Raw genomic sequence first — 11163 nt, 5'->3', positions numbered from 1 at the left:
AATAGTAATTATATTTCACAAACTACATCAATGTAACACCAAATTAACACAACTCATCACTCATCAGTTCACAATTCACACACATGTTCATCTGTTTAACCCACATTTATATTCGCATAGACCAATTTAACACATAGACATAGTTGATCAATTATTAGTTTAACTCATAGGGCATAGACACCACACATACATATAACATGTTCATCAATTATTACGTAAATGATATGCATATATTTTCATTTTGTTGAAATGTGGTAGCTTGTTTAGCTCGCGAACTGGCTCGTTAACGAACCGAACTAGGATGTCAGCTCAGCTCGAGAAAAAATTCAAACGGGCCGATCTGATCCAAGCCGAGCTCACCATGAACCGAACGAGCCGACAAGCTACGAGCATATCTTCCAGCCCTATCCACACACATGCATTTTGTAGTTCATCTTTTGGGTGAGATTGCAGGGCTCCAAGTGCATCACATATGGTTGTACATTTTGTGGCACTAGTTGAGTGACTTAAGTTTGGTTTCACTCTTAGTACTCTTGGGGATTGTCATCACCTATATGGTTTGGAGTTTATGGGATCGTTAAGCGATTATCAGAGTTTGTTGCCAGCTTCAATCATCATTGTGACGGTCTCTTCTACTTATTCCCATTATCGATTCACGAAGAGCAACTCTAGCAAAATCATGGCTTGTAGAAGTGTCCCTTTAGTGTGTTTTTTATAGCGTCCTCACCGTGGGCTTGGTGTGTCGTGCTAATTAGCGCGTTACCACCTAGTTTGGATTCACCACAACAAGGACGTAGGTTGCTAGCAAGCAACCAAACTTCAGAAATATATCTTGTGTCACCTTTTACCCTGAAGGAAACGGGTGACGCCTAAGAGGGGGGGGGGGTGAATTAGGACTTCTAAAACTTTTACTAAACTAGGCCACAATTAAATCCCTAGAGCAAAACCTATGCAAGTAATCAAAACTAGAATGTGCAAACTAAGTTTTGTCTAAGTGTTGCTATCTCTACCGCAAAAGGATAAGTTTCAATCTACACTAAATAAGTATGACTACAAGATTGAAACTTAAATGCTTAATATAAATGCGGAATGTAAAGAGCTAAGTAGAGAAGCAAACTCTCGTGGATGACGCCGGTATTTTTACCGAGGTATCCGGAACCGCGCAAGGTCCCGACTAATCCTCGTTGGTGCCCCTACGCAAAGGGAAGCCCACGCGAGGGCCAAGCACCTCGGTCGAGTAACTCCGTAGAGAGCCGCGGGCCTTCTCCACGCGCAAGTGGTGCTCCGCTTCCGGCTCCTCTCGGACGCTCCCCGCCGTCTCCACTATCGAGGTTCCGGCCGAAACGCCGCGGGCCTCGTTCCCTCCGGTACACGGTGGCGGCCGTGACACAAACACGGTTGTCACGGTCTCGCAAGACTCTCGCCCCACTCGGTACAATTACAACGGCTCGCGCAAGAGCCGAGGGGTTGTGAGGTTTATCTAAACTCACTCAACTAACTAGGATTCACCTAGAGCAAGCGCTAAAGCGGTCTAACTAACCTAAGCACTTCGCAAAGCACCTATGCTAATCACCGAGTGATTCTATTAAGCACTTGGGTGTTTGAGCACTTGGAAATATGCACTATGTGTATTGGAATGTTGCTTGGGCTCTCACACTAGAGAATGGCCGGTTGGGGTGTTATTTATAGCCTCCACACCCTCAACTAGCCGTTGGACAGAAAGCAGCAGCTTTCTGTCGTCGGGTGCACCGGACAGTCCGGTGCACCACCGGACACTGAACAGTAGATGTCCGGTGCGCCTATGTCAGCCGACCGTTGGCGTCTGTAGCAGTCGACCGTTGGATCCGACCGTTGGATTCGACCGTTGCCGTCTGCCCGTTGGCACACCGGACAGTCCGGTGCACACCGGACAGTCCGGTGCTACAGCCCGAGAGCGCCTACCTGCGGCCTTTCTGCGCAGACCGTCCGGTTGTCCCACCGGACAGTCCGGTGCACACCGGACAGGTACTGTGCACTGTCCGGTGCGCCACCAGGCGCTGGCTGACAGCCCTCTTCTCAGGTTTCTTTGCTGATTTCTATGGGCTTCTTTTGTTCTTGAGTCTTGGACTTCTATGCATCTTTTTATGTCTTCATTTGAGGTGTTGCATCCTCATTGCCTTGGTCCAATCCTCTTCGCATCCTGTGAACTACAAACACAAACACTAGAAACCTTATTAGTTCACGGATTGTGTTGTTCATCAAACACCAAAACTCAATTAGCCAAAAGGCCCGGGGTCCATTTTCCTTACAATCTCCCCCTTTTTGGTGATTGATGACAACACAACCAAAGCAAGTAAATAATACAAGTATTTGAATTAAAAAGTGCAATCTACTTGCTAGAATGCATGATTGTCCCCACAAAGTGACATTATGGACTTAAGCCTCCCCCTAACTCCATAATTCACTTACTTCCTATTTTTGGACCAAATAACCAAAACCACTTGAAAAGTCATTTGTAGTTATAAAATTTTAAATTGGTGGTGTTTGGTGTTTGATATAGTTTTCATTGCTTTGGCCCCTAAACTTCTCCCCCTTTGGCATCAACCACCGAAAAGGAAGACATTAAAAGCATGTAGGAAGTAAATAAAAGCTTGCCCTCAACAGATGATATCACTAGAAGTATATTAAATTAAGCCATGAATGATACCACTTGTAGATCATGAAAGATACCATGAGTAGGAGTTCCTCAAAAGATTATTTCTCCTAAATGAGTATTCTCCTTTGGAAAGAGTTTTTCTCCCCCTTTAGAGATGAAGAAATACTCCCCCTGACAGAGATCCTCTACTTAGGAAAAAGCATGTGAAAATTAGAGGTGCAAGACATGATTTGAAAAGACTGACTTCCCTTATGCATAGGTAACAGAATATGAGTTAACTACTTATGCATTTTTAGCAACATGGAAGCATATGATATGAAATATAGTCTAATCAAATATTGGAGAAGACATGTAAATGATACTGAAAGTAGTCTCAAAAGATACCAATTGAAGATCAATGGCGAGCTTGAGAGACATGAGAGTTCTTGGAGATTTTGCAGTGGAAGATTGTTGTCTTTCTCAGGGGACTTCATTTTCCTTACAATGAGACTATCACATGAAATAGACTTGAAAAGGTGTTAGTCTCAAAGTGTTAGATTATAGAGTAACCTCCCCCTAAAGGTGTGCATACAAGTTTTGAATACTTGTAGGAGACATGCACTCTGATTTGATATCAAGAGGGGCAAATTATCCATAATCCTAACTTTGGCACATATAAGTTAGATGATACACTTGTAGGAATCAAAAATTTTCAAATTATGCATCATTTATTATGGAGTGATATAAAAGCTATGTGCCGTGCTCTAACTAAACATTTTAAGCCATGTAGGTTTGCTTAAGTATATGAATTCAAAAACTAGCAATCCTACCATATGATTTACCTAGTATGCATGATTTTGAACAAAAGTACATAACAAATGTAATACTAGGCAAGAAAGGTAAACTAGATAAAAGATAAATAGATACGCATATCTAAAAACGAGGAATACACTAAAACTAGTTACCTTAGTCATGGGTGGGAAATTTGGGTCTAAAATTTTCACTAACCCACTTGGCAATAAACTTGATCCAATATGATGTATCCCATGATATACATCCCAATTTAGCCAAGTCTCCAAATTTCCCGACGACCTTTGGTTCACTCACTTCCCTTTCGGGATCCAAACCTTCTTGGTGCTTTTCATGGTTGAAATTATTTCTTTTGGCACCCAGATGCGTTTGGCCCCCTTTCCTTTGTTGGCTTGCTTGTTGGCCTTGATTGCTATCACCTTTCCATTCTTTTTCTTCTTGATCAAATATGGTGTAGCGTCCTTTTTGTTCACCTTTTTGATGTAGGTGCTGGAGATTTTGCTTGATGGCTTTTGCTTGAGCTTTTGCCTTTGTTTATCCCCGGTCATCGCCTTGCATTGGAAAGACTTGTGGCCTTCCTTGTGGCATAGCCTACAAATCACAGTTTCTCCCTCCATAGGCTTGTTCACTCCCGCAGTGGTGTTATCCTGTGGAGGTTGGATTTGTTTGGCTTTGCCTTTCTTGTCATACAAAGCCTTGCCAAGGCGAGCCACTTCTTGCTTTAATTGTTCATTTTCCTTTGCAACCTCATCCGTACATGTCTCTATAACAATATTCTCAACAGCGACTTGGTTGCAGGTGTTAGAATCATCAATTAAATCAAAGCAGGAAGTAGAAGCATCTTTCTTAATTATTTCAGATATTTCCACTAAAGATGTTGTTGGGGTGCTACCAATGCTTTCTAGCTTAGTAGTTAGCTCATTATTGTGTATGCTAAGAATTTCCATTTTCTCTAGCAAATTTTCAATAGCTTCTTGGGAGCTAGCTAACTTAGCCTTAAGTTTTTCATTCTTTTTAATAAGGCTATCATCGGTAGCAGTGGATGGAGCACTAGATTCTAGCAGCTCAATTTTAGTTGATAGCTCACTATTTAAGTTTGCAAAAGTTTCAAATTTTTCTAGCAAACCTTTGTAATCATTTTGAGAGCTAACCAACTTATTTTTCAAATTTTTAAGTTGAGCTTTTTGCTTAGTGCAAACATCCTGAAAAAATTCTACGGCTTCTGCAAGCTCATCTAGAGAGGCCTTTCCCTCACCTTCATCATCACTACTACTTTCATCACTAGAGGATGGAATGCTTTTGTTACCTCTTGCCATAAGGCATTTGTGTGATGTCCGTGATGATCGTGACGAGGACCGGTGGCTGCGCGTCCTTGGAGATTCATCTTCACTTGAAGAGTCATCCCAAGTTCTAACACTTGTGAGCGCCTTGCCTTTGCTCCTCTCCTTTTTGGGTTTGGCCATATTTGGACAGTTGTCCCTGAAGTGGCCCTTCTCCCCACATGCGAAGCATCCTCTCTTCCTTTGCTTTTTCCTGTCAATGTTAAAGAGAAGATCCTCGACCTGCAGGGGCACACCCATTAGATTAATCTTGCGGATCATCCCCATTACCTTTCCGACGCGTCGGATTGTCTCTTCGTCCTCGGAGGATGATGTGCATGGTTGATTATCTTCATCATCATCACTTTCTTCTTCTTCCTCTTCTTCACTTGAGGTACTTGGAGTAGGAGCCTTCTTTTTGCCCTTCCTTTCATCACATGCAAAGGCATATGGTCTTGAGGAAGTTGGCTCCTCTCCCCGACTCATTTTTCGCGACATCTCAAAGGCCGCGATTTTCCCAATCACAATGGTCGGGGTCATGTTGCTCAAGTCCTCCATGTTGTGAAGGATGGTGATGATGCTCCCATATCTTTGTTGTGGTAGCAGGGAGATAATCTTCCTCACAATGTCCGCATCACCTAGCTTATTAATGCCAATAGAGTTGAGCTCATTGATTATTAGATTCAAACGAGAATACATGTCTCTAACAAGCTCATCATCTTTCATAGCAAAAGAATTGTACTCATTTAAGACTAGGCAATGTTTTTGCTCACGGACATTGGATGTGCCGTCATGGAGCTCATGCAATTTTAGCCAAATCTCATTAGCAGTTTTCAAGGTAAATACTTGATTAAAAATATCCATGCTAAGAGATTCATACAAGCAATTTTTGGCTCTAGCATTTAAATGAATTTCTTTTTCCTCACTCGTGGTGGGTTTCTCGGGATTCTTGAGGGGTTTCATCCCGTCACGAGTGACTCTCCAAACACCTAGATCAACGGCCTCTAGGTAACAAGCCATTCTAGCACTATAATATGGGAAGTTAGTGCCGTCGAAGTGTGGTGGCCTATGGGTATCCATCCCTTCCTCTAAAAAGCGTCGGCTCTTTTAGCGGTGAAGCTAAAAAGTTTCAAATGAGCCAAACCAGCCTTTGATACCAATTGAAGGAAACGGGTGACGCCTAAGAGGGGGGGGGTGAATTAGGACTTCTAAAACTTTTACTAAACTAGGCCACAATTAAATCCCTAGAGCAAAACCTATGCAAGTAATCAAAACTAGAATGTGCAAACTAAGTTTTGTCTAAGTGTTGCTATCTCTACCGCAAAAGGCTAAGTTTCAATCTACACTAAATAAGTATGACTACAAGATTGAAACTTAAATGCTTAATATAAATGCGGAATGTAAAGAGCTAAGTAGAGAAGCAAACTCTCGTGGATGACGCCGGTATTTTTACCGAGGTATCCGGAACCGCGCAAGGTCCCGACTAATCCTCGTTGGTGCCCCTACGCAAAGGGAAGCCCACGCGAGGGCCAAGCACCTCGGTCGAGTAACTCCGTAGAGAGCCGCGGGCCTTCTCCACGCGCAAGTGGTGCTCCGCTTCCGGCTCCTCTCGGACGCTCCCCGCCGTCTCCACTATCGAGGTTCCGGCCGAAACGCCGCGGGCCTCATTCCCTCCGGTACACGGTGGCGGCCGTGACACAAACACGGTTGTCACGGTCTCGCAAGACTCTCGCCCCACTCGGTACAATTACAACGGCTCGCGCAAGAGCCGAGGGGTTGTGAGGTTTATCTAAACTCACTCAACTAACTAGGATTCACCTAGAGCAAGCGCTAAAGCGGTCTAACTAACCTAAGCACTTCGCAAAGCACCTATGCTAATCACCGAGTGATTCTATTAAGCACTTGGGTGTTTGAGCACTTGGAAATATGCACTATGTGTATTGGAATGTTGCTTGGGCTCTCACACTAGAGAATGGCCGGTTGGGGTGTTATTTATAGCCTCCACACCCTCAACTAGCCGTTGGACAGAAAGCAGCAGCTTTCTGTCGTCGGGTGCACCGGACAGTCCGGTGCACCACCGGACACTGAACAGTAGATGTCCGGTGCGCCTATGTCAGCCGACCGTTGGCGTCTGTAGCAGTCGACCGTTGGATCCGACCGTTGGATTCGACCGTTGCCGTCTGCCCGTTGGCACACCGGACAGTCCGGTGCACACCGGACAGTCCGGTGCTACAGCCCGAGAGCGCCTACCTGCGGCCTTTCTGCGCAGACCGTCCGGTTGTCCCACCGGACAGTCCGGTGCACACCGGACAGGTACTGTGCACTGTCCGGTGCGCCACCAGGCGCTGGCTGACAGCCCTCTTCTCAGGTTTCTTTGCTGATTTCTATGGGCTTCTTTTGTTCTTGAGTCTTGGACTTCTATGCATCTTTTTATGTCTTCATTTGAGGTGTTGCATCCTCATTGCCTTGGTCCAATCCTCTTCGCATCCTGTGAACTACAAACACAAACACTAGAAACCTTATTAGTTCACGGATTGTGTTGTTCATCAAACACCAAAACTCAATTAGCCAAAAGGCCCGGGGTCCATTTTCCTTACATACCCCATGTGGTTTACACTCCTCACTCTCACATTTATATATACTACTTATTGTACAATTCTTGCTCAACTAGCATTTTGTAGATTACACTTAGCAATTATTATTGTCTGATATCTCTGGCTAGTAAATAGCTTGCTGCATTCATTATGTACTAAAGATCAAGCTACTAGTATTGTTTATGTGACTTGCATAAAACAACTAGAGCTAGAGCATGTATATACTTCCGCTTCACTTTTAATACTAATCAACTTTGCTCTACCAATATTTTTAAGTTTGTAAAACTTTTTATAGGCTATTTATCCTCCCTATATCCACCTAAATCCTATAAGTCGCTCAACGATATGATGTGGCGCAGGTTGGGCTTGATTTTACCATTTAGGCTAATTCATGACCGATTAGTGGAGATATTATGTTAATTGAGTGTGTGGTTGGTTTCACGGAGTAATCATGTGGGAGTTTCTATTTCTTCCTACAACTCCTCCGATGATTTACTCCTTATCCAGGTTCATTTTTGACCAGTGTGTTTCTCCTGTATTGAGTTGCTCCAATAGTTCAGATCCTCTACGCACATGTAGGATTGGAAGGATAGACCTCTAGAACGAAGCTCGTGACTGCGACACCTGTTTGGGTATGCTAAATGATCACGTTTTTAGGAGCGTCTAACTTGACCGCTCACCACTGATATACTTCATCTTTTTATTGGTGGACGTACACGGCACTATACTACGAATATCTTTTTGTATAAAGTGTGATCCACGACTACAAATAACTCAATACATCGACTAGTGAACATGTATCTACTGTTGGTATTAATATTTTAAACTTGCACACATTTATTGCCGCAAATTTGTTATAGTTTTTTAGATTAAAATAAGTATAAAAATAGCTAAATTTCTAAACCACTGCATAATAGTTATTATCTTATCAATCCAGTGTACTCTTGCACTCTCGAGTAGTTGTGCTCAGTGGCGGAGCTCTATAAAATTAACGCCCCGGCGCACTCTATAAAACTTGAAGGTTACTTTAAACCGCCCTAATATATTGTGCGGCCAAAAAAATAATGCTAAAACAAAATATACCACAAACATAGACTAAGATAGTATTTACTTCAATTCAGCATCTAAAAATACAATAAACTTGATAAAAAAATATAAAAGTATCTAATTAGAGACGCTTTGGTCCTTTCCCGCCTCTAATAACTTCATCAACATTAGCACGTGAATCTGAACCTACACATTGTAAGTTAAATATTTGTATAAAATGAGAGATACAACATGACAATATAACTAATGAATGTAAAAATATACAAGTGAGCACAAAAATATACCACTTGAACTTTGTGGAGGTAGCTTTTTCATGCACTCTTCAATTCTTGAAAATGGTATAAAATATCATCACTTTGAATACTTGTAAAGATATCTCTTTATATATAGCATACCATTCTATGATTGAGCCAATCATTTCCCATCTTATTTCTCAATTTTGTCTTAATGATTTTCATAACTGAGAAGGCTCTTTCAAATGTGCCAGTTGCAAGAGGCAATATTAAGGCTAATTCAATGAGACGATAAACCAATGCAAAAACTAGGTGTCTCTCGGTTTGCACCATCTTAATAGCCAGATTACCAAGGTCTTCACAATTTGCAAAATCAGAATTACCCCTCACATCAACAATAAATATATCGAGTTGGTCTCTAAAAATCAAGAGGTCATATTGAGAGAAGTCTGCAGAATAAATCTTAGCCCATTCTATCAGCTGAGCTTTGTCATAGCTGGCAAATGAATTTCTTGGATCTAGACAAGAAATGCATCTCAATAATTGAGTAGATTTTCAATGAAATGATTGTTTAATTCCACAATAACTTGATCATACACAACAATAAAGATCTCTTTTTTGAAATGATGATAGTAAGTCACTAACTGACCTCCATGTCCCCTTGAGTGACCTCGGATAGTAATTATATCATCCACCCTCCTCAAACAATTCCTCCCATCTATTATCACGTACTTCACTAATATTCCGCAATGTGGCTCCAATCAATCCAACAGGAAGGACAATATTCTGATCTTTTCTTTGCAAACATTGTGACAAATCATTAGTCTTGCCTAATAACCTCGTCATGAGATGCAGGATAAGCACAAATTCAAAGCTCACCATTTGTTTCAACAAACCAGAAGCCATATATTTATTATCCCCACTAGAGCCATCATCAGCTACAATCTCCAGTACCTCTAGAATAGCGTCCCACATGAGAATAATACGACATAAAGTTTTATGATGTGAACCCGATCGAGTATCCCCAGGTCGTGCTAGGTTGGTTTCTTGATTTTTTCCACAATTTGCCATCATCAGCCACAATTTGCTACATTTTTATCCTTGTCTTTGTACCACTGTAGCAACTCTAAAAAGTTTCCCTTATTGCTTGAGGTAGAGGATTCATCATGTCCACGAAAAGCAAGTACTTGCAATAAAAAGAATCTTACAACTCTCAATATAACAAGCAAACGACCTTTATATTCCTCTTCCATCTTTTTACCCCCTCCATTCATCACATGAGACACACTTTACCTCTGATTTTTGTAGTCTTCATAGGACCTTCTAGACTTATTGTGATCTATGCCATTACCATGAGCTTCAATGGTTTCACGTCCATTTTTTCATCGACAAAACCCAACAACCGTGAAGGCACCAACACCATAATTTTCAGCTCTTGGTTGTTTAAAAAGATAGCAATAAAAACAAAAGGTTACATCCTTAGCAATGCTATACTTGAAAGCTCTCTTGTGAGTGTTGGTGTTTGGATGACAACTCAATTAAAGGACTAACAAGTGTACTAAGTGTTGAACAGGTGCTTAAGATAAAGTCTACAAGGTTCAACACAAGTGAACAAATGTGATGGTCCAAGAACTAGATTATGGATACATAATGGACATCACAAGTAAGATGGACATTGCATAAAGTGAGACTTGGGTGCGTAGCTCGGAGACAACTGATCAAGCCAAGGACGGAGGCAAGAAGAGCTTTGAGGTACCAAGTGCACAGGAGAAGGTCAAGGAGGCTGAGGAACCCAAAGCCAAGGGTGAAGAAGGAGACTTGCAAAGTCAAGGGTGATCGAGTTGAGAACAGCTATGGCACATCAAGGATCACTACATAAGAACGTGACTTACAACCAATGAGGAAATAGCTACAGTTATGTGGTGTAAGTCATAAGGCTCAAGATCAAGCTCTAAGAAGGAGATCAAGGTCACTAGAAGGAGAACAAGTGTCAAAACCAGAACTGGAAGCAGCCCAAAAGAGCTAAGTTCACCTTAATCTTTAGTTTGGGTTGTTCCTATGTTTGGAGATGTTCTATGTGACCTTTGCAGGATGTTGGAGCCAAGTAATGTCAATCTAGATCAAGTCAAGCCGACTTGATGATTTATGAGTCCAACATCAAAGCTCAAGCATGTGAAATGCTATAGATTTAATGATCAAAAGTAAAGGTATGTTTCTAGGCCTTAGTACATTGGTTTTGTGTACTAATATACTTGTCTAAGTGTTAGAAACAGAAAGAAGAAGAAAAGAAAAGAGGAGAAAAAGACTTGGCTGAGTGCAGCCAAGACTTAGCTCAGTCTGGCACACCGGACTGTCCGGTGGTGCACCGGACAGTGTCCGGTGCGCCAGGCTGGCTCGGCGTGAAGTAGCCGCTCTCGGGAATTCGCCGACGGCGTACGGCTAAAATTCACCGGACTGTCCGGTGTGCACCGGACTGTCCGGTGAGCCAACGGTCGGCCGGGCCAACGGTCGGCCGCGCGATCTGCGCGGGACACGTGGCCGGGCCA

The sequence above is a fragment of the Zea mays genome, chromosome 2 (assembly GCF_902167145.1).
Source record: "Zea mays cultivar B73 chromosome 2, Zm-B73-REFERENCE-NAM-5.0, whole genome shotgun sequence".
Lineage (NCBI taxonomy): Eukaryota > Viridiplantae > Streptophyta > Magnoliopsida > Poales > Poaceae > Zea > Zea mays.
This window is presented reverse-complemented; position numbering follows the sequence as displayed.